Genomic DNA, 6,329 nt, shown 5'->3' with positions numbered 1-6,329 from the left:
AGAAAATGTCTTTCCCTGAAAGAAAAAGTAGAAGTCATCCGGAAATCTCACGAGGGTAACAGCACGAGAAAGTTAGCGAAAATGTTTGATTGCGGGAAAACACAGATCGTCAAAACCCTGAAGCAGAAAGCTAAGATTCTCGAATCGTGGAACTCTAATGAAGGCGCACAATCTCAAAAAAAATGGAATGTTGAAAAGTATGGCGAAATCAATGGTTTGTTGTGGAAATGGTACACCAGAGCAAGGGAGTCAAATATCCCTGTTGATGGCCCCATGCTGATCGAAGAAGCGCGAAATGTGACAGTATTTATACTCTTTAATTCATTCAACCCAGTCTGCTCTGGTCACAGAAAATTGTTTATTAAGGAAAGGGAAAGATTTACACTTGAATGAAGTCGCCAAGAGTACAATATATGCGGACCCGAATAGATTTCAACACAGTTATCAAAACTTCACCAGATTTGCCCGAGCCAATTATTTGAAAAACTTTTGCTGTACAGCAACTGACTACTTTTTTTGCTGAAGATTGAAGCAAAACATTTATTGGAATTTGTTATTAACATATTAAGGCGGCTAGTTGTTAATTACCAAAACTTTGGAGTTTTACTATTTTTCCTTGCGTGATGAAGCCAACAAAGTGCCATGAAATTGTCATATTGTACTCTCTCTTTCTTGCATAAAAATGCATAGCGTTCTACAAAAAGATTACTTCAGGAAACTAATTTATTAAAATAGACTTTGGCATTCATCTTTTTTTTTTCAATTAATTTAACTGTCTAGAGACAATGGACTGGACTACATGCATCATTTGCCGTAGCCGTAAAGTAGAACCCTTAAAGTACCCCATAGAAAGTCATAAGAAAGATTGCGGATTCCAAGTTTAGACAGACTTTCTGGAAAACGTAAAAATATTTAAGGAACTCGATGTGTTACCAATTAATGTTGATTTTGGCGAGGCAGTAACCCCTGAATTGCTGGCAGAAAATCGAGCATCCTGGCATAAATCTTGCCACTTGAAGTTTTCAAATCAAAACTTGAACGTGCAGCAAAGAAAAGGAAGCGTGATGATTCCCAAGATGAAACCCCAACCAGAGTTAAGAGGCAGCTTGTAAGTAAGGAAGTGTGTCTATTTTATGGTCAATCTGGTAACCTTCATGAGGTTATGACACTAGAAGTTGACGAAAAAGTGCGACAAATGGCCACCGATCTTCAAGATTCAGCTTTATTGAAGCGGTTAGCAGGTGGAGATGTGATCGCAATTGAGGCAAAATATCACAAGAAATGTATGAAAAATCTAAGTGTGGCCGGCCGAAGCCGCCGCCACCAACACAAAAATAAAATGCCACAGCTTGAATGCACTTCCAACGTTTTAATGAAGAAGTAAAAGGCAAAATACGGAGATAATGTATAACCCAAAACAAGTATGCTGGGGGAGCATGCGCGAGGCAGCCGAGTAGACAGCGTGGACAAACTGTCCGCCTAAGCCTTTAGTTTCTGAACACTTTATGGCTGAATCACCCGAGGTTTTGACACAGAAGAGAAGAAATAGGTCTTCCAATTCATCCACCAATTCACCAGATACAAAGAAACCCCGAAGCGAAGAAGATCACGACGGAGGTATAGACGAATCCACCGTAGTGGCACCAAGCATGGCGGAAAAGTTTCAAGATACGCTGCAAGAAACACTTCAAAAGCTCGAGAAACTCGACACCATCAAGCGGGCGGTAAAAAATCTTGAAGCTACTCTGTTGAATCTAGAAACGAGAACCCAAGCTCTAGAAAGTTTCCAAGCGGGTGCTACAAAAGATATCTCTGACCTGAAAGAGAGTACGAATTTCGCCGAAGAAATGTACAAGACAAAACTCCAAGGCATCAATAAACAGTACGACAACATTAACGCGAAGCTTCGAAACCTGGAGACAGAGAACCAGACGCTAAACAATACAATAAAAGAGCTGGAAACCAAGAACCTGTACCTTGAGGCGTACTCCTGGCGGGAGAACATTAAGTTTGAAAACATTAACGAATTCGAAGATGGCAGCGATAAAGAGGACGCCGAGCAGGTCCTCCGTAACTTTATGGATACCGAGTTGGGTTACATGGACGCGATGACAGTGGAATTCCAAAGAGTTCACCGACTGGGAAAAAAGAAAGAGAATGAGCCAAGACCTATCCTTGCCAGATTTTTGAGGTTCAAAGACTGCGAAAAGATTCTATCACTGGGAAGGCGTCTGAAAGACAGCAACTACAAGATGTACCAAGACCTACCACGCAAAATCGTCCAGAGGAGGAAAAAGCAAATGCCCATTTTCAAGAAAGCGAAGGAAAATAAAATTCCCGCGGCCTTCAGTAAGGCGCAACCAGATAAACTTTTCGTTAGAGGTAAGCTGTGGCCAGTAGGAAAAGCCTTAGAACTCTAAAGTAATCGGTAATAAGCATTGTTATTTCGGTCAATGTCAGCCGACTTAGGAAAACACTTGTTTATTTTAAGTGCATAAATTTTCTTTATTATATTGCTTCGTGTTTTCTTTCAAAATATTCAGTTTTAATAACGGCTTATGCGGACGACGTCCTGATTATAAACAACAGGCACCGACGCCGCGCATCCTAAAAGCGAAGTTTTATTGCACTTTAGTAAGCTATAAGTCTTTGTTGTTGTTGTTTTTCTTTTTTTCTCTGTTTAAGGCGTTCTTTTGTCGATTTTCTTAGCTAAAACGCCAAGCCTCACTGCAAAAACTATTTTGTTTTGTGTGTGTTTATATGTGACTATGATTTTTTATTTTAGCCACTGGTCTCGAAAATTTATTCCGCATGATATTTTGCATATTGAATTGTGCGCTTATTTAAGCTCTTGGTCTCTCGCACGGGTCACGCATCTTGATCTATACTACATTTCTTCAAATTTGTGCACTAAATGGAAGCTTTAAAACTTAGCTCTTTAAACGTAAGGGGTCTTGGAGAGGTTTTGAAACGAAAAGAAATTTTCAACTGGCATCGAAGCAAAAAGCTCTCGATATGTATGTTACAAGAAGTACATTGCACGGAAAACAATATTCATTTGTGGACCGCTGAATGGGGATATAAAGCCCTTTTCAGCTGTTGCACAAGCAACAAAGCAGGCGCATGCATCCTTTTTAATAACAATTTTGATTTAGAAATCATGAAAACACGCTCAGATCCTAATGGGCGCTTCATTATCTGCGACATCAAAGCAAACGGTAAAATGATCACTCTTTGTAACCTTTACGCACCAAATGACGACAAACCTGATTTCTTCAGAGATATATCTACTTATCTACGCGAGTTTCAATGCGACGAGATAATTATAGGCGGAGATTTTAATTCAGTACTGGATATTACGAAGGATAAGAGAGGAGGCCGTCCCACCACACATAAGAATTCTCTTAAAGAGGTTAAAGAAATTTGCGAGACCTGGGATGTTATTGATATATGGAGAACACTAAACCCAGAGGAAGAAAGATTCACTTGGCGTCAAAAGAACCCTAATATTCAATGCAGGCTTGATTTTTTCCTAGCGAGCCAGAGTTTAATGGGCAATATCAACACTGCAGACATTGTCCCTGGATATAAAACCGATCATTCAATGATAACTATGGAAATCACAACCAATTTTAACCCCAGGGACCCAGGTCTCTGGAAATTAAACACATCTTTCCTGTCCGAAGACAATTATGTTAGCAAAATTAAAGATATTATTCAACAAACAAAAGATGAATATGCGAATGATCCTTATGTTGGTCCCTCTCTCCTATGGGAGATGATAAAATTAAAAGTGAGAGAAACATCACTAATTTATGCACGACAAAGGAAAAAAGAAAGGAGCCATCAAGAAGAGGAAATTGAAAAGAATATAGCTTCGCTAGAAAGGGAACTGGAGGGTGAAAACATTAGTGAACTACAACGAGGAAAGGTCTTAGATATGCTGAAAATCAAAAAAGAGCAACAAGAAAAAATTTTAGAATATCGAACAAAAGGCGCCATTTTAAGATCACAGTGCCGATGGTACAATGAGGGTGAGAAAAATAACAAATATTTTCTCAATCTTGAGAAACGACACTATAAACAAGGAACAATAAACCAGCTCAAAACAGATAATGGCGACGTAATTACAACGGACAATAAAATCTTACATGAATGCGTCTCCTTTTATAAAAATTTGTACTCGACGCAGTTAACTGGCGTGCAGGATCCACACATAGCCAACCGCTTTTTTCCAAAAGAGAATAATGTACACCTATCGCAGGAAGAACAATTTTCGTGCGAGGGACTGCTAACAGAGAAAGAATGCTTTTCGTCCTTGAAGCAAATGGTGAACGGCAAAACTCCCGGAACAGACGGGCTACCGGTGGAGTTCTACAAAACTTTTTGGCATAATATTTCGGATGCTCTGATCGCTGCCCTTAACTTCGCATACGAGAACGGTCACCTGGCAATTACTCAGAGACGAGGGATTATAAAACTTATCCCAAAGAAAGAAGCAGACCTAAAAACCCTTAAAAATTGGCGACCTTTATCTTTACTAAATTGCGACTATAAAATAGCTGCGAAGTCAATTGCAAACAGAATCCAGTCAATTCTTCCGAAACTTGTCAATAATGATCAAACAGGATTTATTAAAGGAAGGTTCATTGGTGAAAACATACGACTGATTGACAGTGTCATAAATTACACCGCAAACAAAAACATTCCTGGTCTGATTTTGCTTTTAGATTTTGAAAAAGCATTTGACACACTAGAATGGCCTTTCATTGAAAAAACCTTACAACACTATGGCTTTGGTCCTTCAATCCAGAAATGGATTAAAACTCTCTATAATGATATTGAAAGCTGCGTAATAAACAACGGGTGGACGAGCGACTGCTTTAAAATAGAAAGAGGCGTAAGGCAAGGCTGCCCCCTCTCCCCATATTTATTTGTTCTTTCGGTAGAAGTTTTAGCTAGCGCAATCCGAAGAGACCCGAATATAAAAGGCGTGTCAGTCGGCCAAAAAGAAATCAAATTAAGCCAATATGCAGATGATACCACTCTAATTCTCGATGGCACAAAGAGTGCACTAGAAAGTTCACTCGATGTTATTGGAAAATTTAGTAAAATATCTGGTCTTAAACTCAATAGCAAAAAGACTGAAGCGTTATGGCGAGAAGTCCAGAGGTTTTATGTCCAGAGAAAGGTTTTAAATGGCAGCAAATAAAAATCAAAGCACTTGGAGTTTGGCTTTCAATAGACCCTGAAGAAACTGCGAATTTGAATTTCCAAGAAAAAACGGAAAAAGTTCTGAATTTACTAAGAAACTGGCAATACCGAAGACTAAGCCTACTCGGGAAAATCACGATATTAAAAAGTCTAATCGCTTCACAGCTGGTTCATATCCTTTCTCCCCTCCAAACAAATGACCAAGCTATTAGAAAAATAAACAATGCTTTCTATCTTTTCCTCTGGGATGGGAAACCAGATAAGATTAAAAGAAATATTATGATCAATGAGTACAATAACGGCGGCCTGAAAATGATTGATCTTTTCTCGTTTAATAAATCCTTGAAAACTATTTGGATCAAAAAATATCTCGATAAAACAAATTTAGGAAAATGGAAACTTTTCTTCGATTTGGAACTCAGTAGATATGGTGGAGAGGCGGTGTTCCTAGGCAACCTGGACAAGACAGATACTAAGCGCTCTTTCCAAACTTCCGATACATTCATCAATGAGATATTGCAGATCTGGGCTGAGGTTAATCATACCGACAATATACTCTCCTTGCAACATTACAATGAGCAACCTCTCTGGAATAATTCTCTGATTAGAATTGATCGCAAACCTGCTTTTATTCGACAATGGCTCAAGGAAGGAATTTTATCGATAGAGCACCTGAAGAAAAACCCAACCACATTCCTTTCCTATAAAGAGTTCCAAACCAAATATTCACTTAAACCCTGCTTTCTCGCTTTTAACGGAATCATCTCAACACTGAAATCCCTGAGGGAACGATTCAAAAACAATATAATCAATATTGAAAAAGAAGATGTCAAGCCTTTCAACAAATCATTCTTGGTGACGAAAAAACCCAGCAACTTAGTTTATAGAAACCTTGTAGCACTTAAGAGTGAGAAGCCGCTAAGTTCTCAAGCGAAATGGCAGAACGATTGTAAACTAGAAGATGAAATTGATTGGAAAAAAACTTTTCAACTGGCAAGAACGTGCACAAAAAGCACCACGATTATTATTTTCCAATTTAAACTTCTCCATCGACGTCTTGCAACAAACTCCTTTCTATTTAAAATTTCAGCTAGAGATAACGATCGTTGCACTTT

The sequence above is a fragment of the Pavona decussata genome, unplaced genomic scaffold (assembly GCF_977016875.1).
Source record: "Pavona decussata unplaced genomic scaffold, jaPavDecu1.1 SCAFFOLD_98, whole genome shotgun sequence".
NCBI classification, from domain to species: domain Eukaryota; kingdom Metazoa; phylum Cnidaria; class Anthozoa; order Scleractinia; family Agariciidae; genus Pavona; species Pavona decussata.
Note: the sequence above shows the minus strand (reverse complement) of the source record.